General features: G+C 42.1%; 1 protein-coding gene across 1 annotated transcript in view; it reads right to left on the bottom strand.

The window, feature by feature from the left end:
• SELENOS (selenoprotein S) overlaps window positions 1-24,860 on the bottom strand; it is a 352,333-nt gene that overhangs the window by 76,833 nt on the left and 250,640 nt on the right. The gene's annotated exons all lie outside the window — the stretch shown is intronic.

Genomic DNA, 24,860 nt, shown 5'->3' with positions numbered 1-24,860 from the left:
TAGGGGGGAGTCTTACTACTCCCTGCTTTGGAAGTGGGAGCCCCCCCACTGCTTAGGCCTGTGAGTACCTTAGGACTGATGCCTGAGTGTTCTGCTGGTTCTGGGTTTGGACTGAGAAGGCCTGGAAGAGGCAGGGAAGGACCAATTCTTAGAGGGCCAATGCCTACTAAACCTGGGAAGCTGTACTTGCAGGAAATCTTTAACGGTTTGCACAGATTTAGCTTTTTCATCTATCTTTTAAGTACTACTACTGCTTTGTTGCCAAACAGGCGGTCTTGGTTTAAGGGAGCATCCAGTAATTTAGCTTTAACATGATCTGGCAAAGATTGCTCCTTAAGCCAAGCATGCCTTCTAAGTACAGACCAAGTGACAGCAGCCCTGCAAGATGCCTGTAATGAATCAAAACCACATTGCAAAGTATGTTTTCTAACTTGTTCAGCAGAATGCATTAAATCCTGTAAATCTTTAATTTCAGCACAGTCAGGAGTCAACATTATTTTCTGTTTAAGCAATCCAATAATATGCTGCTGATACTTTAACATATGAATCTGGCAGTTTAAGGCCCTAATGGCCAAGGTTGCAGAAGTGTATACCTTCTTACCCCATCTATCCAGCGCCCTAGAATCTCTATCAGAGGGGGGTAGGATTTTGGCAGTAGTAGCCTTAATGCCCTTGGGTCCCTGTGAAAAGGTCTTAGGATTCCACAGTAGTATTTTTAAAGAGGAACATGTGAGAGTCAGGTACCATGAAATACCCATCAGGTTTTCTGGGAGCAGGAGGTAGAGTCAGGGGCCAGGCTAGATTCTGAGAAGGCATCATCTACAATGTCCAGTACAGGAGAGATAGCTAAAGGCCTGTGTTGAGGCAGGAGTAAGAATTCGCTAAGCCTCTTTTTGGAGTCAGAGTAATCCTGGCTTTCCCAGCGAAAATGCTCCCTAAGGGAATGCAAGGTTTCACCAAAAGAGAAATTCTCTGGGGGGAAGCAGAGGGAATGAAGTCCTCTGCATCAGAATCCTCATAGGTAGATAAGGGCAAATCCTGGTCATCAGAGAAAACAGAAACTTCAGAGTCCTGATCAGAAGAATCTGAAGGAAAATCAGTCCTAGGTCTCTTGGAGGGGGAAGGGTGGCTTCCCCTGATTAGAGTAATAAGGTCTTCAGTCATTCTTATCATTTGGTTTTTAGGCATAGGGGCCTGAACATGTGGTCTGGGTGTCAGTTTTCTAGGCATGGATCGAGTTTTAGGCCTTGAAGATGATGGCATCAGTTTAATATGCAAGTCAGTAGGCCTAAATACACCCTCAGAAGCCGGTGCCTGCACAGCAGCTCCGGACCCATCCAAGGTAGAAACATCTGCAGGTTCCACAGTCGAAGAAGCATCTCGCGGCATACCGGATTCCGAATGGGTCTCAGTAGAGGCCTGCGATCTGAAGTAGCGGGTATCAGGGGTTGCGAAAGTGCCTCACTGAGTACCGGCGAACTGGTGACTAGCTTAAAAGAAGCGTCGTCGGCAGCTTTGGACCTATGCGGTCTGTCTCTGTCTTTATCTTTGCATTTTTTCGGAATGTCAGTAGTCAGGTGGCTTACTGAAGCCATTTTTGGATAATTGAACAGAGTACCAAAATATTTAGATGCATAAATGAACCGACGACGAATAGTACGAGGTTTGAATAAGGCAGCGAGGTACGTCGTGGTATGGGCCTAAGCAAGGAAAGCAGTACGAATTAAAATCTTTATGAGGTATTTGCTTTCCACAAGAAATACAATTGTTAACTTTTACTAACATCGGTTTAGAGCAAGAAAAAGGTTCCCCAACTGGGTACTTAGCTTAGTTGAAGACTTCGGATCTGAAACTCGAAAACGAAAATTTCAGGAGTCGGCCAACGGGAGCTTGCGAACTGCTTCTGCTTCGGGCATGCCACGGCAAGGAAAAACTGATGTAATGGTGTTGGCTGCATGCTTTATACCCCAGACTACCTGACATCATGGAAGATGAGACAGCAACCGACGCAGGACCCACGACTTTGATAATCAGGCCGACTGAGGGCTACTGCAAGCAGATAACCAAAATGTGATGACTGCAACAGTGAAACACGAAGAACATCCAGAACTGGTTTTCCAGAACAACCAGTGTCTGATGTGTTTGACTCACATTGTTGCCGGCCACAGATTTGCCAGCCATCTTTCTTTTTTTATTTTTGCTTCAGACCTCCCTCTGTCCGTCAAACAGTCTGGCCTGGCTATTTTACTTACCCATTCCTTCCCACGGATGAGGCCCCTATGACCCATATTTTCCTGAAGATCCCTTGGGGTAAGGCGGAGTGCATTAGGAGTACTGCCATTTACCTTTAAGCTCTAGTCTTGTGCATGACTGTTGGCATCTAAGGCTCTTACATGCAGTGAGCACTTGTGACTCGTGTCCATGTCTTCACATGTAGAGAAGCAGCCCTGACCCTCTTGAAGACCACATGCCCTCCCCCCCAAAAAAATAAACAAACATCAGCAGATTAAGCCTAGTCATTACACTCCTCTCCCACATCAACTCCAACAAATGCCTGAAACTCTTATCAAAATCAGATCATCTGGTTCATAGTAAGTGTTTTCTCTCCCCTATGCAAGCAGAGCTGGCTATTTTTTAATCTGCAGCATAATTATTTCATTACTACATTAAGTGCATTAATGAAATAACTGTGCCTGACACGTTTCGTTGGTGAGAAAGATTTTAACTGTAGTTTTCATGACTTTAAAATAAAAGATAGAAAAACAAAATATCTCTTGATTTCATTTATGTGTCATTCACTGCACCTTATGTCAAGTCAACTCAACAGCAGATGTTAAGAAATTAACAAAACAGATGAACTAGCCTGAGTATAAACTTCTGAAGTGGTAGTCTGGTTAAAACAATAACCTGATGCACAAACTGCTAAGTGAAATCCATGACTAATAAAGGAGAATTACTACTTAGACTGGCATACCATTGACAGCAGTGCTGATCAGTCATGTTATAATATATTTACAGGTGACAGTGGAAAGGTGTCTGTACAGAAAAGTACGTCTTCTACCATATATCAGGTAGATTTTCAACAAGCACAAAAAAGAAGGAACAATTAGCCAAGTATGCAGAAAACCACTCCAGTGAAGGGATACTACCTATCAACAAAGGTAAATAAATAAGTAAACTACTGCATTGTTTGATGACTGAAAAGGGACCTCAGAGAGATCCTGTGGTTTATGTCCTGGTCTACAGTGGTATCTCCTCTCTGGCAGTGAGAAATTGACATCTATTTTCGAGAAGCTATCCCACTCTGGGACAGATGCATGCCTATGACTACATAGTGATGTCAAATAGTGACAATGTAAAAGTGCTCATCTGTGACTCCAGTTCATACCCTGGCTGCAGGCAAGTACCCACCTGCAATTCAAAAGCAAAGATTTTAACACTTACTTTGCTAACAAGTGATAAAACTGTCTGACTAAAGGAAATGTGGCAGCCAGGGCTGGCTGAAGCAATGTCCCACCAACAGGAACAGAGATGGACGGTACTCCTGAAACATCAGGGAGCTCTGCCTTCATAAATCAATTGTGTAAGAATATGTTATATGTAAAATCAAGGACCTCCTTTCTAGGACTTTTGGTTGCACATTCTCAGCAATAAAACCATATGGGGGATGAGCTCAACAACCCCATAAAGATAAGCAAAACAGTGATTATAAGGGAACATCTAAACAGAAGATGTTGACTACAGAATTATGGACAGGGAAAACTGCCTGGGAAGGGGGCATTATGAGCCTACAGAGGGCTGTACTGCACATACCTAAAATATAATCGAGGTAGCTACTCCTAAATAAGGGCAGACCAGACAAGCAGGCAGATATTAATTGGCACAAAGAACCAAATACTCACCCTCGCCAACTAGAGTGATGGGAAGTAAAATCCCCCAACTCCAAGGGCACTGATAGATGAACTACCACCTAACTTAACCTGAACCAACCCTTTCATCACACTGCACCACTCTTGGGACTTCAGAGCACTATAACAGCACACACACAACACACACACCAGAAGGAACCAGGAGAAAAAGGATCTAAACTATGACAAAAAAATACTGAGGGCAAAAGGGAAGGAGGAAAGGACGATCCCTGTACTGCACCTGGAAGAGACTGATTTACTGGGACAAAAAAATCCTTGCATTACTCCCTTGCCATACAACCAAAGTGCCCTAGAGAAAAAGTACGCTTGCTGAAAGATCTTTAGGACTGCAAAAGAGGAAGTTCCGCAGTGATGGACAAAAAACCCTCAATAGGACTGCTAACCCAGTCACAGCTACGTCGCCATCCTGCCTCTACTGGGAACTAATTGTCATGACGTGCTCTGACAGCAGAGCAGAGAAGAGACACAGCAACAAGTGTGCAGAACAGCCTAACTTAGGAAGTAAAAAGTACCACTCCCACCAACAAAAATGGGAGATCCTCAGCAGTTCCTGACAATACATGCAAGATCCTTGACAGTCAATACGCCTTGGCAAACAAAGACTTTGCTAGGATTCATGGCAACTGAGATATTCCTCCAGAACGGGACCAGGCTCGGAAGAGGGGCATTATAATCACCGAAGGGCATAACAGATCACTGATCCCCATGACCTCAAATAGAGTGGCAAAAAAATTCACTGAAATAAGTCAAGGTGAGGAAAACACTAGAAATAGGAATATTAGCACTCTCCGAAACAGCAAGGCAATATTATAAATTATCTTGCTCATGATTTTGGTTTTTGTGATGGCACAATCTCCAACAACAGTACAGTAAGAACAAGATTCCCCATCCACATAAAGCAAAGTTCATCCATGTCCATATTCAAACACAACTTGGATTTATGGATGAGAAATGGAAAAATTACCCCATGAACACAAAAGGGGAAATTGTCTAGGCTTATAACAGCCTGTAAAGGCAGATAGCCTAGTACTTACCTATGATCCTAAAAGACAGAATACTCACCTCCTTTATGACAACTTCAGGCATCTCACTCCCAGAATCCCCTGCTCAACTTAAGTTGCTATACGGTTATGTTCTCATTTTTTGAATCAGAGGGTCTTCTCTATGTAATAATTACAGCTTTATGTTGATCCCACAATGACTGAGCAGAGTTTATAAGCTCATAGGTAGTAACTAGACTTGCAGTCCAGGGGACCACTGTGGAGCTAGCCTAGCCCAAATTCCTAGTTGCCCCCCTCTCCTTGCGCTGTCTGGTTAAGCGACTTGATCAAGGACACACAATACGCAAATCAAGTGTACCGCAGGACTAGATCGTTGACAGCTCATAGCCTTAATCAACTGCACCAACTATCAAGCAATGAATGGTAACCAGGAACTTGAACCCAGGACCCCTACACCAACAACTATTTGCTATAAAATGCCAGTGTCAAAGCTAAGAACAGAGAAATTATATTCCACATGAGTTTCTCACTTTTTGACAGAGGTAAAACAATGAGCTATATAATGGAGCCCTGATCCCCTTCAACCTGCCCCAGTGCCACCATCAGCCATCTAAATCCATAATTAACAATGAACGATGGTCATATACATCACACTTGCAACACAAACATAAAGATATTTTCCCCATAATACGAACACAGCAAAATTGACTCCTATATATGCTTGTACTGAAGAACCTGGTGACAGTTGCATTTAAAATAAAAGCTAAAAGTAGTCTCCCACAATACAAACCTGGTTATAACTGGATCAAAATGCAGTTAAGAATACGTGTAGTAAAACTGGTATGTGTGGTACACAAAGAGATTGTGTGAGGAAAGCAAGAGGGAGAATGGTGGATTCTCCTAGAGACTGAAGCAAGCTAAAAGTCTCATTAACCAAAATCAAAATTAACATGGAAAAATGTGTGATTTTCATCTCAGTTCCAGCTTTTGATACATCGCTGCCGCTCCCTCTAGCTCCAAAATCAAAACTAAATTAATGCAAAGTAAATTTTCACAGTACCCTGAAAAAATCCGTTTGCATCATTTGACGAAGCATGGATCTATAAGAAAACCAGCATAACACAAATTACACATAATAATCACTGAAAAGAATGGCAGCAAACACTATGAAGTGACCAGCTAAAGCAGTGCCAAATCAAATCAGCATGACCAGATTACTGCTACTTATTAACGCAGTGACTGTTAGTATATGCTGACTGTGTTAAGAGATAACATTAAATTGCTGACTGTGTTAAGAGATAACATTAAATTGGTCATGATGGCCAATGAAGCAGTACTTCAGACAGCAATTTTCGAAGTGCTTGCTGCCATCGCTATCTAACAGCAAATTATAAGGATCTTTAGCAAAATCTGCATAAAGATAACTGCTGCAGCTGCTGAAGCAGTGTTTTGTACTTGCACATGCAGGTAAGCCAAAATTAAAAGTTATGTACTCACCACAACTAGGCATCTGTGTTATCCATATTCAGTCTTCCTCAACGAATGGGTTACAGATCCAATCAACAGATCAGACTTGCCTGCAAACTTCAGACTTTGGATCCAACTCTCAAGCTCCTCCCTCTACCTATAATGCTGTAGTCCATCCCCAGCACCTCAGATTGGAGTTTGTTGTCTAGGTCTACATTAAGCAGTCAAAGAAAAGGAAAGATAATAGAACAGGTCTCAAACCCAAAACTATAGGTTCCAACAAGAAACCGTCAAGTCACTCCAGAAGGGGGGATGGAGGGGGGGGAGTTAAGTAAGAATGAAAATGGACTATACTGATGTCTAGTTATGGTGAGCATATAACTTTTGTATCTGTTGCGGTCCTTTTCATTCTTCCCAATGAATGGGACAGAGTCCCCAGCTATGAGAATCTTGACCAAAAAGCAGATGAAGTGGCCATGGATCTAGTTGAGTGGGCTTTAGGCGGTCTTGGTAGAGAAATGCCTTGCTGGGAATAGATCCAAAAAATGCAATTAGTTATCCGTTTAGCCAGTGTAGCTTTAGATATTGGAAAACCTAGTCGACTTGTTGAGAAAGAGATAAACATCTGATCCGATTTCCTGATTTCTTTAGTTCCATATAAATACAAATGTAATTGCCTGTGCACATCCAGAAGATGTAGCATGTATTCTCCTTTGAAAGATTACAAATAGCTGCCGTTGAAATCCATCTTATTTATTAGTGGACCCTCAAAATTAAGGCAAAGAAGCATAAAGGCTACTTCTGTTTTTCTCCCTCACTCTTCTACTTCCCTCTGAATTACTTTTCTCTTTTTACTAATACAGAAAAAGGAATATTGCAGTAAAAGCTCAAAAGGAAACTAGCTATAAGAAATTTTTCAACAGAATATAATCAAGTTTTGAGTCAGCAGAAACAGCAGTGAGAACAAAGGGGATACAATTTCTCACTGACAGGAAAAAAAAAAAAAAAAAAGATACTTCAATGCTCTCCAGTCCACAAAATCAAGAAATCTACCCTGAAAATCAGTACACCAAAAGAAAGCGGTCAAACTCAAACAACATTCAATGCTCAAGTGTAATGGAGGCTAAATACACAATGAATGGATATGTCAGTATCATAAGCCAGCACTATCCCATAACATCTCTAGCCACTCTGATTGAGATGGGCATCTTGAGACAGTGTAAGAAATATCTCACGCTACCTGACGGTCTATTATTCAAACAGCATAACACATTGTATGAGAGATGAACATATACAATATCCCTGGAGGCAAAAATCTCACATACAGTAAACTCAAGACACCAAAATCGTGAGCAGTACACCACACATAAAACCTCTCCAAGACCATCAAAATACACATACGTAATCCATCATATGCAGAAGTTCTAAAGATTAACTTGCCTAAACCTCAAAGACCTCCAAAAACACAACACAGGCACAAAGTACACTCGGCAAGTTAAGCCTACATCCTCACATAGCACAAGGAGTCTCAAAGTCACAGGTGCTAAAGCCCGTAAGGCAGACATTAACCTCAAAAAAATTCTTGGTATACATGACTCCATTCGACATCCTCTTAAAAGGCTGAGCTAGGAAAGAGCGATGGCTAGCTACTTGCCTGGTCCCAGACTCCATCAAATCACAAAAGCACTCAAGTCTTTGAACAACAAGTACTAGTATTACTCTGACATAGTTCATGCTTGTATCAATGACTTGAGGTATACCTCCCAGAACTATATGAAGAGAGACTGAGTGTCCAAGGCAGGTATGAGCATATCATTGAGCAGTATTCTACCTTATCCAGGGATGATGCTACAATATGAGCAAAAAATAATTGAGTTCAAAATAATTGGCTTAGTTTTTGGTGTCATTTTTCAACATGGGAGGATATGATCGACAGAATACACTGCTTCGAGGATGGCCTGCATCTGTCCATTCTACGGTTCCAATTACTGGCTAAGACACTGTCCACCTCATATTGCCTTTTTTAGGCCATCCCAACCTGATAAACCTACCAAGATAACAAAACAAACAAAAGAAACTATGAAGGTGTTACAGAACAAGGCTAGGAGCCTAAACAAAACACTCCACTCCCTACAAGCTCTCCTCACCCTGGAGGACACATCTATGTCTGTACAGTGACTGAGACAGTTTAAAATAGTAGAGAGCACCCAAGCTGTACAGGGCTACAACGCCTTCCAGACATTTACAACAGTTACTGCATACGAGAGGGAAAAAGGGTGAAGATGTCTCACTCTACATCCAGAAGAGACTCGCATCAAGGTTGGCAGCAGCACGATGCACTAGAACTTTGTCACGTCCAAATAACCATCAGAAATGTCCCATACCATATATTAGCTGGCTACAGAACTTCTTCTATGATACAAGAAAGCCACAACATCTATCTACAGGAATCAGAACTACTCGGTATTAAACCGAATACCATTTTTCTGAGGCGATCTAAACTATCCAACTATAGTCTGGGAAACCTACACCACCACTAGTGCACAAGCATAGAGACTCAAGGATTTTGTCAACACAAATGCACTAGAACAATTAGTCAAAGTACCCATTAGTGGGAAGAACATTTTGTATCTTGTCCTTACTAATATGGGAGCATCTTGTACAGTCTCTTGCACATTTTTATCACTTGCTAGATGTGACCATCATAGTCTTCTTCAAAATAAAGTTGAAACCAGAGATCCCTTCCACCCAAGGTACCTTTAGAAATTTCATTAAGGCAAACTGTCTACTCCTAAGTGATTCGCTGGCAAGTTACAAATCCCCACCAAACCAAGTTAATGCCCTGAATACCCAGAAATGCACACCACTACACTATACCAGCATGTAAGCAGCTGCAGAGATGCACCGGTATCCTGCAAGAATATGTGCACGGCAGGCCCCAGAAACAAATCCACATGGTGGAAAGGGAAAGTATTTTTACCAAAAGTAATTAGAATAATTCCCAGAATGTTAAGAGCTCTTGTCACTGAAATACATAAACAACTCAGGAGCTTAATAAAATCCACCAAAGCCAAGTTTAAGGCTACATTAGCTATCCAAGCCAAAGATAATAACAAGGTGTTTTAGTTATGTTTGTAATCTCAAAAGCACAACTCAGCGATGAAACAAACTGATTGAAAACAATGTTACCTACACTGAGCCTGATGAAATAGTGAACATACTGTCAGATAAATTTACCTCTAACTTTACCCCGCCCTTCAGTCTATCCCTCAAGATATACCTTGAGCCTGAAACTGGCTCAGCTCCAGCTATCAACTAGATCAAATCCTAAAAGTACTATCAAACAATATAAAATTACTGCATCAATGGGCCCTGACAATATCCAAGGATGCATCTTAAACAGGATGGAAGATTTAGCCACACTCCTAACACTGCTGTTCAATCTCAGCATACATACAGGTTTTGCACCAAGCAAAAGGAGAAAGTAACATTTTTTGACCGAGAATCCCGACTGATATATGTCCATTTTCATAGTACAGTTGTGTAAAATCTTAGCATGACAACAGATGTCCTTTTCTTCACTGATGCAGTATGGTAAACAGAAGGGATCTCCCACCAAGGTAGTTTGACACTCAGCCACTATACAAAAGCCTTATAATCTTGTATGCAGCATAAGTCACAGTTATGCTCCCTGCACAGAACATAGAGCATAAATGGAATGTACGGATGCACTACCCAGAAATGAATTGCCCCAGAAGAGAAAATCTCCATAGGACGAAGGAGTCAATGCACATCCAGAAAGAAAGAATGCTGAAGAAAAAGGGGAACCCTCAGCCAGAATGGAATCTAAAACTAAAACCAGAACAAACAAGAAAGGGTTGGAGGGAGGGAGCAAACACTGGAACAGTGAAGAGAGACTGTTATGGTAAGATTTTACACAACTGTACTATTCCCTTCAACATCACTGTTGCAGTATTCTAAACAGAAGGAAGAGTAAAAAAAGCTCATGAAACAGAATGGGAGGTGGAAGAGTCCTCAACAAACCCAAATAAAATGGTTTCAGCAAAACTTGTTCTAACCCTAGAAACCATAGCCAACTTGTAATGCTTAGTAAAGGTATGCACTGAAGACCAAGTAACAGCTTCAAGGAAGGAACTAGTGTCCAACCCCTTGAAGAAGGCACAAGAGGAGGCAACAGCCCTAATGGAATGAGTTCTAACAGAAGTAGATAAAGATTTGTCACGAAAAGTACAACAAAAATCGCCTTAGATATCAAAGAAGAGAGAGTTTGCTTAGAAACAGCCAAACCCGATGTCCTGGGATGAAAGGAAACAAAGGCTGATCAGACTTACAAATGGCCTCAGTTTTATCCATATAGTAACAAAGCTGTCTCTGCAAATCCAATTATGCAGGACCCTCCCCTAGCAGACTGAGAAGAAGGGAAAAAGGAAGGGAGTTGCACAAACTGATTCAAGGACAACTCATTTACTACCTTGGGAACAAAAGAAGATTAGTATGAAGGGACACCCTGCCCCTGTAGAAAAAACAAAAAAGAAGGAATGGCCATAAGGGCCTGGAGCTCAGAAACACACTGAGCAGAAGTAAGAGCCAGCAACAGAACAGTCTTCCAGGTACAATGTTGTAAAGAAGCAGAATCTGCAGGCTCAAAAGGAGCCCAAGTCAATATTTTCAAAACAAAATTAAGGTCCCAAGGAGGAGGAATAGTTTCCTTGGAGGCCTAATATGCAGGACACCTTTAAGAAATTGTATGACCTCAAAACAAGAAGCCAAATGAGGATTCAAGGGCAGACAAACAGAAATGGCTGACAAATGGGCCTTCACAGAAGAATAGACCAGGCCAGGCCAGGCCAGACCTGAGCTACTCACACAAATAAGAGAGGACCAGAGGGAGCCCCACTGAAAAAGATTCTTGGTTACAAGCATGGCACCAGACAGAAAATCTTTTCCATTTGGACATACAAGATTTTCAGGCTGAGGGTTTCCTTGCCTCCTGTAAAACCCTGAGCATATCCTCAGAAAAGAGGTAACTGAAAGAAATCAAAACCCTTTCACCCACAGTATCAGTTGAAGACTGGACAAGTGAGGATGGATGAGAGACCTCTTGTCCTGTGTGAGGTGATCCAACTGGTGAGGTAACTTGTGGTGACAGACCCTGGCCAGATGCATTAAGTGCAGGAACCAGTGCTGTCTTGGCCAAATGGGAGTCACTAGCAAGATTTTCAGGGAGTCCAGCTGAATCTTCTGCAAGACTCTTGGAAGAGGAGGGAAAGCATAAAGAAACATCCCCTTCCAAGGAAAAGAAAGGGTCCATCTTCCATGCCAGATGGCATGGCACTCTGGAACAGAACAGAGGAAGCTGCCTGTTCAGAAGGGAGAGAAAAAGATCTACCAGAGGAATACCCCACCAATGGACAATGTCCAGAAACACATCTCTGTGAAGCATCCATTCATGAGCCTGTGTTTTGGACATGCTCAGAGAGTCTACCACTAGATTGTGCTCTGAATGAATGCATACCACCCGAAGAGTTAACAGATAACTGACAGCCACCTCTCAAGCCTGAAGAGCCATCCTACACAGGAGATAAGATTTTTTGCCCCCTGCTTGTTGATATACCATATCACTGTAGTATTGTCTGTGTACACCTTCAGGGGACCCGGAGAGAACATGGGGTGAAAAGCTTGAAGGGCTAGAATCAGAGCTCTCATCTCTGATGTTGTTTTGGTCTGAATTCTGATGGAGCGGACCAGATCAGGTGACCAAAAGAAGTCCCCCACCCCATGTCTGAGGCATCGGTGAGCAGGTTTTGAGAAGAGATGGGAGGATGAAATGGCCGGCCTGGGTTGAGAGCAAACTGTTGAATCCACCACTTGAATTCCTTCTTTAGACAGGGAAGGAGAGGTACACTGAATTACAGAGTGGGACAATGCTGCAGCCAAATTGACATGAGGTACCACTGAGGCTTCTGCATATGCAGTCAGGCAAGAGGCAGCAATGGAATAGAGGAGGCTATAAATCCAGTGGCTTGAAGAAGCTTCCTGGCTGAAATGGCAGTCAGAGGAAGAAGAGACTGAAAGAAGGCTGTCAATTGCAAATCTTTTGGAGGTGGAAGAGAGGCCAATACAAGCACTGTCTAAATCCTGCATCCCAGATACAGGTGATCTTAAGATGGGAGTCAGGGCAGATTTGTGGAAGTTGATAGTGAATCCCAGACTTTGAAAAAGATAGTGAACTCCAGATCCTGTAACAGGCGACCGGGAGAAGGAGCATGAAGTAACAGATCATCTCGATAAGGAAAAATTTGAATGCCTTGGAGCCTGCAGAAAGCAATCACAGGAGGTAGGCATTTTGTGAATACCCTTCGGGCAGCAGAAAGGCCAAAGAGAAAAGCACAGAACTGAAAATGAAAGGAAGACAGAGAAATGTAAAAACGTCCTGAAAAGAAGGTGAATATGGATATCAAGGTAAGCATCTTTTAGATCCAAAGACACCAGAAAAGCATAGGGTACTAAAAGAGGAAACAAGGTTTGACGAGTTAGCATCCAAAAAGATGGGACCTTGAGAAAGGTGTTGAGACAGGAGAGAGTAAACTTTCTTACCAATCCTCTCCAGTGCCCTACTATCCTTATCAGAAGGCAAAAGTTTGGAAGAAGGCAAAAGCTTAGGTTTGTCAGAAGAGACGGACACCATAGCAGGATCAGCAAGGACATTTAAATAAAAATTGACAATCGTTATGAACCTTAGGAGCAGGAGGCTGAGAATCAAAAGACCTGGAAGCAGCAATGAAAGTATCTAACAAGGCAGCCAACACAGGAGGAACTGAAGATGGTTTAGGAGTATCCACCTGAAGCAACTCATAATATTTTCTCTGACTATGAGACACTTGAGAAGAATCCCACTTAAAAGTATTCCATCATCCTAGCAAGTGTGTCCCCAAAGGACAATTCCTCAGAAGGAGACTCAGGGCTAACAGACTTCATCAGAACCATAAGCCAAAGGAGAAAGCATATGTGAAGAACAAGACAAAGACCCCTCATCAGACAATTAATCCTTATCCAAGGAATCCAGTTCCCTACGCCATTTAGAAGGGGTAGATGTCCGAAGAACAGAAGGTACCAAAACCCCTTGAGGAGGCTTTAGGGCCATCAAGGCAGAAAACAAGCCCTGAGTAAACTCCTGCCATTCTGTTTCAGGATCCTTAGGATGGACAGAAACATGTTTCAGTTTTTGTCTTTTCTTGGAAGGGACATCAGTCCTAACTAATACCAGAAGTTCCAACCCTTGGCAAGATTTGGTAAGAAAACCTGGAACCTCCTCCCTGTTCAATATCTGCAGAATCCCTCTACAATCCTCAAAGACAATCAACTGTGGCTTCCCCTCGATATCTGGAGCAGACTCCTGAAAAGCCTCAGAGGACATGCGAAAAGTCAGATCCATATAGACTTCCAATAGGCTTGTGGCACAGGAATCTGATGTAGACACCTAATGACCTACAGCACTATAACCTGCTTCTAGACTGACATCCAGTGGAGGCTGGACAACTAAATAATCCAGCCAAGACTTCTTGCCTTCTTTCTTAGCTGAAGTATCTCAGGGTTAAAGGATTCCGCCATGGTACCCTGGGCTACCTGTTTAAGCCATTGGTTTTCAAGACAAATGGCCAGGGAAGACGAACAGCTTCTGACTGTCTTGGGCACAAATACCTTACAGATACTACAAGAGGTATGGTCATGGGAAGCAGCCAAACAAAAAAAAGACACTGTTCATTATGACCTTGAACCACAGAGTAATGCAGTCCATGCCAACAAATGAGAACACAAACCAAAACCCAAGGAAATGAACAGACCACCACACTAAAAAATATTTAGTACCACTAAGCGCTTTCATCTGGGAATACAACAGACTTCAGAGTAACAAACACTTAAAATACACATGCTTTAATACCCCTTCCCCTTGATTCACATGATAAATGTCCAATCAAATTCAAAAACACACCATTAAAACTTAAATAAAAAATCTCCAAAGTAAAAAATTATAGCGAAAACATTTATAAGCATATACCCCCTCCCATATTATTAAAACAACAAAAAAATGCATATCAAACAAAGTTACACTTTAAAAGACTTTAATCTCAAAAGACTACCAACAGAAATGGTTTCATTCAAACCTGGAGAAGTATTAGCATTAAACCTGAGCTGCCATAAAAGTTTACATTGTTCCAAAAGGTCCTCCCACAGGCCACCCCTAGGGGATTTAGGAACAAAGTCCAGGCCAAAAAATAAAATAAAATAATGCTCACTGTTGTCATTAATATGTTTAGCTAGGGAATTAGTAGATTTGTTTTCCCTAACATCAAGGGAATGCTCATATATGCATTCCCTAGTCGCTGGGTTTTCCCTACATAAAAAAATGTAACATTTTTGACACACAGCTAAATAAATTACTCCAGTAGAATTACAGTTGCAAAAAAAAAAGTTGCCTTAATCTTATGCCCATTGACTGCAACTGTGTTTGCAACTAATAAAAATTTACATTGTGAACAGGCCCCACACTTTACAGTACCCGTTTTTTTCTGTGACCCAGGATACCAGATTTCCCCCTCCTCTAGGAAGGTTTTAATAGTTTTCCTCTTCCGATAAACAATCCTAGTTCGATCACCAATCTTGTCCATGACATTATTAAAACAAGAAAATATCGATCAGTTCCTATAAAGGGTTCTTCTAATAATGGGGCCCTCATTATAAAATTCCATAACAAACACAGTAGTCAAGTCTTTTTAAGTATCCAGAGTCACACTGAAAAGCTCTTCCAAAGACTGATGTGAAGTTTTTATAAGTGGAATAATAGTCCCTGCCTTCCTTTTTTAAGTAACATCACCCTTAATGGATTCAGTACGGGAACAGGGGTACCCTCTAGCAAGGAAAATTTCCCCTAAAATGTTTCCTTCGACATCAAACAATGTCATCAGAAATCATCCTCGCCAACCTGATGTACTGACTGCTCTTTTACTATCCCCCTTTTAAAATTCAGGGTGATTACTGTTATAGTGCAGTAGACGATTAAAATAAGTAGGCTTTCTATAAATAGTGGTTGTAATTCCCTTATTGACGAAAGCGCTTAGTGGTATTAAATATTTTTTACTGTGGTCTCCTGTTCTTTTCCTTGGCTTTTGGTTTACTGTTCATTATGACCCTTATGGGGAATCTGCATTCCAAATTGACATTTTCTCTTCATGGATGTCATGAACTATAAGCAGCAAAATAAAATACAAGACCAAGAAAAGAAAAAGGAAAAACAACCCAAAGAGGGCACTTATCTGGCAGCCAAGTACAGCAGCAAGGTGTTCAGACCAACAATAATGGTGTTCAAACTGGTACCAGGTAGTTGCATCCATACGTCGTTATATGCCCTACGTTCTGTGTGGGGAGCATAAGTGTGACATATGGTGAATACAAGATCATTAGGCTTTTGTATACTGACTGTCAGGCTGCCCTGGATGGGAGATCCCCTCTGCTTAGAATATTGAAATAGTGATATAAAAGGACATTAGCTACAATCATTCCATGCAAGAGAGAGGAACTTCCACAGACCCATAAATCTGATCAGCCTCATATGCAGAGTCATGGGAAGACTTATAATGGAACTAATCAGCATACCTCTCAACTTCTTAGAGCAAAAAATCTGGACAGAGCCTAAAATGATGGGAGGACAAATAGGGACAGATTTTAAATATTTCCCTTACAAACTCAAAGTTGATAGAATAATAGGAAAATTCATGCTAATGCAAAACCTAAGGATGTGGAGTCTTAAACTCAAATGTTTGTTATTATTTAATGACCTCAATCCTCATCTATTTGCCGGAAAGGGACAGATTTTAGGGTAACGCACCAAAAATATGAGGCAAAAATCTGGACATTCTGCAAAAACCTGTACAGTTGCAAGGTATGCTAATCAGTCAGGGTATAGGGAACCTCCAAGGGCAGGTCAGGTTTACTTAACCTGGTGGATTTTTTTTTTGAAAAGGTCACTAAAGCAATGGATGAAGGCAAACAGTATATGCATACCTCATCCTGGTCAAAGCTTCTGACACAATTCCCCACTCAGACATAGTAGAAACGTTAAATAAGCTGCAAATCAACACCTATTGTCACCCACAGGATTGTCAACTGACTCACAGAAAGGATGCAGGAAATCAAAATAAGAAAAGATATCTCCACAAAGAGACCAGTGGAGTCCCCTCGAGTGCAGAGGTGGAACCTGTCCTGTTTGGCATCTACACTTCTGAAGTAAATGCCAATAACAAAGAGTTCTGGCTTACTAAGTGTCTGCAGAAGACTGCAAGCTAGGAATAGTCACTGAATCCCCAAATAACTTAACCATCCTACAGGAAGGTTTATCCCAAATAAATAACCGGTGCCAAAATCATGGACAAACTAAATGGCAAAAATGCAATATTTTATCATTTGGGAAGTTAAATATCCCAGGGATCTACCATATTGACAATATGCCCCCTAAGAGTTGACCCAGTTGTTCAGGATTTGGGAACTATGTTGACAGTGACCTAACTTTTGATTAACATATGTCCACTGTTGTAAAAAAAATCCTTCTACATTGCACAGCTTATAAAAAAAGGACTGTGTTTAAATCTAAGGATGGCATCATTCCCCTTTACTCAGCCCCCATTAGACCAATCATTGAATATAATGTCTCCTTTGGCATGCATCTGTCGAGACACAAGCAGCAACTGGAAAGCCTGCAGACATACTTTACTAAAAGGATACAAGGCCTAAACAATATGTCCTACATGGACCGACTTAAGGCCATGCCACTATACTCTGTATCCCACAGACTGCTAAGATGTGCCCTGTGTCTGGCATACAAGGCATCCTCTGATCCATTACTGATGAATTGGATGCACATCAGCAAGTCAAACTGTACCAGAAATACTTGGTCTAGGGATCTAAACCTCTTCTTCAACATTAACAGAACAGTTTGGAGGGACAGGTATAGCTTGTAGAAGATACATATACAAGCACAACTTGGATCTGTGGATTGGAAACAGAAAAGTTACCCCAGGACTGCCCCTAATAAACAGCTCCTAAATGCTTTATCCCATGCATGGGATCCCTAAAGTTATCAATGTTGTGATCCCTGTTACGGTAGAAAGAAGAAATAAACTCTGAAGAATATACAAAGTCCTTTACCATTTTCCACCACAGGGATGATAAGCAGCAGACACTGCTGCTCAAGTCATTTGAGTGACCATTGTACTGCGAGTTTTCATGCTGGCAACAGAAGAAAAATCTACATATTCTAGCACCTGAAGAAAACCACACCATGAGGCATAGCACTTAAGGAGTCAAACCTGAGCACTACAGTAAATCATGTGTGGTCTAAACTGTAGCAAGTAGTTTGCTACAATTTACATAGTCATTTTTTTTTTACTAAAACATGAGCACTGTAGCACTCCATGTAGGCAGGCTATAAACAGTAGCATCTGTTTGCTATATCTGTAGCAATAAGTTTGGTACAGTTTAAAAATAAGACTTTTTTTAGCTAAAACATGAGGGCAGTAGTGCTTCATGCAGGCAGGGTATAAACTGTAGCAAGTTTGCTATAAAATATGATGAGGAAAGGTTGGAGATGGGGCACAGAAATGGGACCTGAATGGCTGGGGTGGGGGTGGGTGGCATGTCATGCATCTGGCCACCTGATTGGTGTTCCAGTAGAAGGACTGTTTTTTTTTTTTGCTCTTCACTTGAACAGCTGAAGCGGTGGGACACTGGTTCAGAGTAGCAGCCCAGGGTGCAGGTTGAACCAGCTACGCTTCTCCCAACCATGCATGGACAGTTCTACAGTTACCTGCAGGACACATACTAAATAATAAGATGGAAAGATGGAAATTCAGTCTCACTCCCATCCATGAAAGTCACAATGGTGCCTCACAGATCAGTGTTTAATCTGTGTTCTACCTTAGTGATATGTGGGAGATGATGTGGCATTTCATTCTATTTTCGGGGTACTGACAAGTCTGAACCTTCTGTTTTTATATACGACCTACAAAGAAAGTATAAATGGTAGCAGGGCAATTGTGAAAGTTGCAGTGTGAATGTTGGCATTTGTACAATCTTTGGACTATAAGCCGAAAGACAGTGAAAATTGCAGTAGGAGAATTTCCCTTCATTGACCACACACCTGATAAGTAATGGGGTGAAAAGGGCATACAGCAGTGAATAGGAGAAAGTGTTTCTGCCCTCCTTCAATGAGTACTTAAAAGTGACTTTCAAAAACAGTTCTGGACATTCAGTTGTGTGTGGAATTGCAGTAGTATAATGCATTTTTGCTTAACTGTGCCACACCCACTATAAACTACACTACAATATACCTACAATTTTCCAAACCTGGCTAGAAAAAAAATCCTTACATCTCAACATATCTAAAACAAAAACATATTTAGTTATAAAGTACTTCCTATAAACTCTGGCTTTATAAATGATGGGAAAAAATTAAAAGTGGTAAACTGAGTTAGGTGGGACATTTAATTTTGACAAACTATTGCTCAACAGCATGTAGTTTGTTTTAGAATAGCTCTTAACTATTACAGGGTTTGCTGGAGTTAAGTTGAATTTTATTTCAAAGGAGACAACTCTGTCGTCCAACCTTGCCAGTGAGGATGTAACAATTGGGGGTGTGCAGCACTCTCCCATATTGGGGAGTATCAGGGTCCAGTATGTTTGCGCCTCTGGTGGGTGTACGCTCCATCTGGTCAAGGGTGTTTGTGTTAAAGTCCAGGAATCATTGTACCTGCAATTTTGAGTCACTGTGCGTTTTCCAGTCTATGGAGGGGTAGGTAAAGTATCCCATGAACAAGGTATTTGGTTTAATGGGGAGTGTTTCTAATACGTCTAGTTATGAGTTATGGGATTCTTGGGACATAGGGGGTGACAGTTTGCTAGGATATGGTATGGGACTTTGTCAAAAGTAATTTCCACATGGATAAACTCCAAGGCATCACCCTATTTAACCAAACTAGGGGTATACTTGATGCTAATGTAGATGAGGACTCCTCCACCTTTAGTCCCTATCTGTTTCTTTAAGGATTAAATGTTTGTGAACATGAAACAACTGCTATATTGTCTTAGGATACCCATATCTACCAAGCTGCCTACACAAACATTTGGAAATTGTATATCCATGCTGACCGGACCTGTATGGCATACTGTAGGCTATGGACTGTACTGCAGTGGTGGTGCTGCAGTAGCGTAGTCGCCTCACAGTAAGACGTTGTCCTGTTCGATTCTCAGCTAGAGCGTCTTCTGTGTGGAGACATGCGTGAATGGGCGTACCTTCATTGAAGGTTGTGCATCAGGGCTGGCAACTCGGCACGTAAAAATCTACTGCCAATCATTAGCGGACTGGAGTTCCGCTGTGACGACCCCTAACCGGGAAAAGCTGAAAGACACAACAACAACTGTAGACTATGGACTGTGATATGCAGAGGTCTCCTACGGTGGTCTCTAAGGTCTGGTACTAGACTACATTAGATTGTGTAAAGATTTGATAGTAGCGCTGTTTAACATGCAAACTAGCTGCTCTAAGCTTGTATCTGCACAATAGGTTCATATGTGTTTACTAGGCTAACGACCACAAGGGCCTTTTTAAGCTTAGCCATGCATTCCAAATCTCTGACAAGTTCTGATGCCTCTGATAAGTGTAAGCATGGGCCTGGGAGATGAACCATTTATAGGTTACGTGTGTCCATTAGAGACAGAGGTGCCAAACCAGAGATGAATTTCTCGTCTCCCATCCAATTGTCCAAGCTGCACTTGAATTGGGTTAGGGAGGAACTCTGCTTCACATGGATGGGCAGCCTGTTCCATAGATGGGGTAGTCTCTGGGATACATACCTCTCTCTCTCCAGCAGGTTCTATTCATATCACAGGTAAGGTTTAAGTGTTTAGAACAGGTAGGTCTGGTGCTGTTTGTTTTGTGGATGTGTAGGAGGTCCATCAGTGTGGGGTCTGACAATGCCCTGTATGCCAGGCATAGATCTCCCCTCAAAAGCCTGTAAGAGACAGACTACAGGGATAGGGCCTTGAGGCGGTCTGCATAGGACATATTACATAATACAGGGCGTATTCTTTTAGTGAGGAATCTCTGTGGAAGTTCCAGGTGTTGGATATGCCTGGTTAGGTACATACCAAAGGGGGCACTGTACACAATGATAGGTCTGGTGAATGCCAAATACAGTGGAACACTGACTTCCTTGGACTTGGATGCCATACCTTTTTTATAAGTTGTGCAACATAGAATGATTTCCTCACCACTGTAGACACGTGGTGATCAAAGCCTAGATTACTACCTATGTGTGTCCCAGACTACTGGGTCAACTCTAAGGGGTGTGTTGTCAATACAATGGTTTTGTTTTACCCACATTAAATTACAGGTTTCAGTTCTAAGGGTAGTTTTATACATAAAATGTACTACCTAACAGTTTGTCTGTACAGGGCACTGCTGACCTCTTCATGTAAAAACAACGAAAAAGATTGCTTGAGAGTGTAATGCTAAAACAAAACAACTTAAACTACCTGGATATGGGAATTTCAAGGGAAAATCAACAAAGCAAAAAATAAAGCAGTAGCACTCTAAAACAGTTAAATGAAGTGCAAAACAATAAAATAAAATAAAATAAATCTCTCATCTGCCAAGGATGGAGCAAGTTAATGGAAGATTAAAATAATAAAATAACTAACTGCTACGGATTGAGCAGGATAAATTCTGGACCCACTCAAGAGTGTGGCAAGGGTGCCAAGCAGATAGGAGCTCTGGGAAAATGAGCAGGAGACAAATTGTACTACTTACTCAAGAGCAATACTGGTCTGCTGGGTGGGCACTTAGTATTATGGATACCTAGAAAATAATGGGTGGGAAAAGTAAACAGCTTACAACAACTGGCTAAGCTTCTGGTGTCATTCAAAGGGGATCCAGGATTTGTCTGCCTGAGATGACAGGCCACGATGCTTCGCCAGAGATGGCCTGCACCTATCACCCCTGGGATTCAGGATATTGGCCAAGGCTCTTGCTGCCCCTATAGTGACTATTTTAGGCAAGGCTCAAAAAACAAACCCACCACCATAAGAGCTACAGGTAACAAAAAACTGAGGGCAATGTTACTCAATACTAGGAGTCTACACCTCAAAATGCACTCACTCAAGGCAGTCCTCAAACTGGAGAACATCGATATCTGTGCAGTGACTGAGACCTGGTTCAAGGCTCCCGAGAGCATCCCAGCACTACCAGTATATAATTCATACAACACATTTCGGCCACAAAACCCAGACTGAAACACGAAGAGCGGAGGTGTATCCATATTCATCAAGGACATCCACACCTCCAGGCTAGTCACAAAACACGACGCCTCTGAAATCATCCAAGTGCAACTAACCCAGGGCAAAAATGCATTCCAAATTGTAGCTTGTTATAGATTCCCCACCATGACCCAGGACGCTCACTCCTCATTCCTGGGGATATTGGAAAAAATAAGAGTCCAACCAAATACCATAAAAATGGGCGATTTCAACTACCCTCACATAAACTAGGGAAACTACTCTTGTACTAATCCCCTTGCTCAACGATTTCTGGAATTTATAAACTCGAACGCCCTGGATCAACCTGTCAACACCCCCACCAGGAGCAACAATATTCTGGACCTGGTCATTACCAACATGGGTGACCGGTGCTCAACATCCGAGATCAACTCCTTGCTCGTTAGATCAAACCATAAACTAATCACCTTAGATATCCACATCCTGACCCCACCCTCACACAAGGAAACCATCGTAAAAAATTTTTCCAAAGCGAACTTCACGCTTCTCAAAACTGATGTGACTAAATTCACGATGCCCCTGCAAACGGATAACACAGTCAATACAGTCACGACTGCTGAATCCTACACAAAGGCACTCTACAAGCACCTGCATGAGTGCATGGATTGTGCTTATCCCCCAATAAAATCAAGACGGTATCCTCCAAAAAAAAGAAAGCCAATCTGCTGGTCCCCTGCCATTAACAAACTCTACAATAGAAGGAAGAAACTGTTGCAAAAGAGAGTAAAATCCCAGGTATGGAGGAACTCAATGACGGGCCTCAGTAAGAAACTAAGATCTCTCATAAAATCCGCCAAAGCTAATTTTGAAAGAAAAATTGCCAGGGATTCCAAAGACAACCACAAGGCATTCTTTAGCTATGTCAAGAATCTCCATGGCAACACCCAGATCTGCACCGAGCTACAACAGAACGGTACAAAATATACAGAGCCAACTGATATTGCCAACATATTGGCAGATAGGCTCAGTGTAAACTTTACTCCCCCCCCTCAACCCCCAAAGGGTCTATAACTATACCAGATAGTTGTAGAGCCCTGGCAATCACAAACACAGAGGTAAAAACAGCACTCTCTAAAGCCAAAAACACAGCATCCATGGGACCAGAACAACATCCCAGGCTGTGTCTTACACGAACTCCAAAATGAACTAGCCCCCCACCTAAAATCCATGTTCAATTACAGCCTCATAACAGGCTATGTGCCCACAGAATGGTGCACAGCAACAGTTGTCCCACTCCACAAAGGAGGAACTACCACAGACCCCAGGAACTATAGACCTATTAGCCTGACAAGCCTGGTCTGCAAGACCATGAAGCGTATCATCATGGAACTCAAAGACATTGGTAACCTCCAAACTCTGGATGCTACCAAATTCAGATTTGTAAAAGGTAGGTCATGTCTCCTAAACATGGTAGACTTCTTTGAAACAGTTAAGGCCTTAGACGAGGGCAAGGTGGTCCACACAGCCTACCTGGACCTCACTAAAGCCTTTGACACTATCCCTCATTCAGGAATCATAGATTAACTCATCAACCTTAACATAAACCCTTATGTCACGAGATGGGTGGCCAACTGGCTCATGGACAGAACCCACATGGTAAGAGTCGCAGACTTCAGATCCAACTCCAAACCAGTGACACGTGGACTACCCCAGGGTTCAGTCTTGGGACGCCTCCTGCTCGGTATATACTTCTCTGAAGTGAAAGTGAACCCCAAGGGTCTATAGCTAACCAGGTTCGCAGATGACTGCAAACTGGGTGGCATTTTCGATACCCCTGCCGACGTAGACATCCTGCAAAAGGGCCTCACCGAGACTGACACCTGGTGTCAAAATCATGGCCTCAGACTAAATGCCAAAAAGTGCATTGTTATCCCCTTTGACAAAAACATGGTACCCATGAATTACCAAAATAGGGGGAAGTTCACCTAACACAGAAAGTGTGATGAGACCTTGGGACCCAAGTGGATAGTAACCTCTCCTTTGATAATCATATTGCCACAGTGGTCAGAAAATCTTTCTACATGGCCCACAATCACAAAAGGGTTTACATCTAGAAATAAGGAAGTCATCATTCCCCTCCACTCATCACTTATCAGACACCCTCATTGAATACAATGCTCCGTTTGGGATGTACCTCACAAGACACCTGCAACAACTTGAGAGGCCCCACAGGAAGGCCTCACCAAGAGGATCACTGGCCTCAAACAATTGCACTATGTCGACCAGCTCAAAAAACTCAAACTCTACTCGGTCGCATACCGCTTACTCCGAGGAGACCTCTGTCTGACATACAAAGCCATGTCAAACCCGGAATTGCTGGACATGCTCCACTTGAAGAAATCCCAATCTCTCCAAGCTACACGTTCTAGGGACCTAAACCTCACCACTACAATAAATAGGACATGCTGGAGGGATAGATTCTTGTTCCAGAGACTTCCCATGCTCTGGGACAAAATTCCCATCCATGTCAAGCAAAGCTCATCATTAGCACTATTCAAGAAAAACCTTGATAAGTGGATGGGTGATAGGAAATTCACCCCTGGGATTATGTCTGGGACACTGCTGATAGAGGGGCAGGAACTTAACAATACATGGGTGGTGAAAGCCAATACACTATTGGCTAGGCTTGCTTTGGCCCTTGGGCCGATAGCCTAGTACCTACCTATGAGAGAAAGAAGGGAGGGAGGGACTCTGAAGTCAGATTACCATACGTGACAGAAGCCACAGGCACAGCTTTTTTAAAACATAAAAAGAGTGAGAGGGCTGGTGAAAAATTCAAACTGCAAGAAGCTGACTTCCTAAAGCCAATACTGTTAGAATTTCAGAAACAATAGCTTAATGTCTCAGTGAGGGCTAGGGCAGACACAAAGAACAGGGGAAAAACGTAAAAGTCAACAGAAAGACACTGGAATGCAACTTTAAGCAGGTACATAATAAGCAGAATACTTGACTAGCAGCAAAACTGGAATTTAAACAGCTGTAAAAAAAGTACTGAGGCAGAAATCCTGGAGCAGAATTCACAATACTGCCACTACTGCAATACCACCACAGACTAAGG

This window comes from Protopterus annectens, chromosome 7.part1 (genome assembly GCF_019279795.1).
Source record: "Protopterus annectens isolate FY-2018-M chromosome 7.part1, PAN1.0, whole genome shotgun sequence".
In the NCBI taxonomy this organism is placed as follows: domain Eukaryota; kingdom Metazoa; phylum Chordata; order Ceratodontiformes; family Protopteridae; genus Protopterus; species Protopterus annectens.
The sequence above is the reverse complement of the archived record's forward strand: the minus strand, read 5'-3'. Positions and strand labels throughout refer to the sequence as shown.